The 2,289-nt window shown below is 45.1% G+C and overlaps 1 long non-coding RNA gene across 3 annotated transcripts in view; it reads right to left on the bottom strand.

Annotated features, from left to right (window-relative positions):
• LOC126984597 (uncharacterized) overlaps window positions 1-1,997 on the bottom strand; it is a 70,705-nt gene extending 68,708 nt beyond the window's left edge. For all 3 annotated transcript variants that reach the window (XR_007737109.1, XR_007737108.1, XR_007737110.1), the window contains exon 1: window positions 1,861-1,997. This is a non-coding gene — a long non-coding RNA (uncharacterized LOC126984597). The remainder of the gene's footprint in view (window positions 1-1,860) is intronic.
• Between the last annotated feature and the right edge of the window lie 292 nt (window positions 1,998-2,289).

Raw genomic sequence — 2,289 nt, 5'->3', positions numbered from 1 at the left:
GAATGCAGGTATAGTGGAAAAACCCCACTTCAGAGAGAGATCACGCCACCTCTGTAGGGATGTCATCCGTCAGTGTTTATCGTCCGTTCGTTCTCAGTATGTAAACAAAGCATTTCATCAAGCTTAGAGGTAACCTTGACGTACGTGACCAATTGTAACTTCATTATTTTCCAACCTCAAATTCGGCTCTCCTTCCTGAGAGCTTGACCGACACAGACCTAGTGTCTCGGCTCTCTCTCCAACGCTCGCTGTACTTTTAGGTTAAGAATACATTTCACCCAAGGCAGCAAGTGTTTCCCTCACGCCCACAGCTCCCCGCAACCAAGCCTTACACCGTTACATTCTCATATTTCCGTGATTTTCTGACGTGTCCACGATCTTCCAAAGCTACGGTAGATTTCACAGAAGGAAGACGGTATTACTCACCATCATCAGCAGCAGCAATAACAAGAAACAAATGAGAACCACGCCAGCGGAAATCGTGGTTTGACTGAAGATCCACGGAGAATTTGCCCAGTGTAATAGCCCCTTTATTCTTTCCCCAGACTAGTAGCAGCTTCGTTTAGTCATGCTGTTGGCGGAGTAGAGTGCGGACGTGACCAGGAGCACGTATTCCCACATGCATCGATTATTTCCCAAGGGCACAAAAGAGATTAGTCGGATTGTCAACAGTGTTTTTTACGTCCATGGGGCAGAGGCCTTGTTAAACTATCACTAGGCTCATAACACTACCCATGGACACACTAACACAACCTCCACCAAAGCCTTGTTAAACTATCACCAGGCTCATAACACTACCCATGGACACACTAACACAACCTCCACCAAAGCCTTGTTAAACTATCACCAGGCTCATAACACTACCCATGGACGTACTAACACAGCCTCTACCAACCTCTACCTCGAAAAAAAAAAAATGTTTGAGTAGGCTATACGGGCCCACCTGTTTAAATCTGTTGTTAATGTAGCCACACTCCGTTAGAGCTTGCCTTCGTTTTTTATTTATTTATTGAAGCAGCATGCCGTGATATATCGCTTTCGCAATGTCTTAAGTAAACTACGTCAGCATTCTTGGAACGTTCAAGCCTCAAGCGAGAGATTGTAAGACAGGTGTGGCCCTCGCGAAAGCCGCGCTGATCCCGTGCTACAATGATAGGCTAATCCATAACTATACGATAAGCTAATCCTTTATTCTTGATTTCTCAAGAGTTTTGATTGTGTGAGAAGTTAACCAGGTAACTGCAGGGATCATGTTTCTTAAAGGCCCCACTAAGCGAGAAAAATGAGAAAAAATCATCACTCACGCAAACCATTTCATAATAAATATCAACGCATTTGTGATCAGTGTATGCATCATCTATTTTGGGGGGTTTATATCATGGCAAAAATGTGTCCCGTCGCTGGTACACGGTAAAGCCACAAATTTGACCCGTCAATGCTACCAGGTTAAGGTAACAAAACCCGTACGCTCAGACGCTTTCGACGGTCATAAAGACTGTTTTCGAAACCGACAAAGGAGATTGACTGGTTATCACGAGTGTTTTTCATGTTCATGGTGCAGAGGCCATGTCAGGCTATCCCTAGGCTCACAACACTAGGGGTCGCATTGCAAGACATTTCGCCGCCAAAGAACACATATTTGACAAGGCTTTCGTAGGTGGGCATTTTCAGGAGTAGTTTAATGACCCTGGTGGTAGTGTGACCCTTCTTCTGTACCGTGAACCTCAAGAAACACTCATTAGAACCTGACTGACCCCCTCTTTGACCTTTAGAAATAGCTGATGTGAGAAGCCAAAGTGTCTTGTAATATCGACCTAGGTATATCCGGGGAAATACTCACAACCTCTACCGAAGCCTTACCAAATGCGGGTGTGTGAGCCCCGAAGTGGTTGGGAATGTGCCCAGGCTCGTAGTTTTTGCCTTGGCCGTTGATTCTTCTCCGCAAACAGGCGTGACAGTGGCACGGGCTGTCTTGCGGCACGACACCTCTGTCCCGCGCATCGTTATCGTACTCAGCACATCATATTTTCCGGTTCCCGACTCATAACATTAATAATTATCGGTTTTAGTAACAACTTTAGCTGAATATCGTTATGAGTGTGGCATGGACGACAGTATTGGGTCTATATTCTGAAAACTATCGGTCTAGCATCGTTATCGTACTCAGTAGGGATGAGCAAGTACCGTTAATTTGAGTACCAGTAGTACCGGTACCGAAAACTCAGGTACCGTTAGTACCGGTACCGGTACCTGAAGGAGTATTTTTTTTTTATCTATGACTTCTGATGA

This window comes from Eriocheir sinensis, chromosome 57 (assembly GCF_024679095.1).
Source record: "Eriocheir sinensis breed Jianghai 21 chromosome 57, ASM2467909v1, whole genome shotgun sequence".
Taxonomy (NCBI): domain Eukaryota; kingdom Metazoa; phylum Arthropoda; class Malacostraca; order Decapoda; family Varunidae; genus Eriocheir; species Eriocheir sinensis.
The sequence above is the reverse complement of the archived record's forward strand: the minus strand, read 5'-3'. Positions and strand labels throughout refer to the sequence as shown.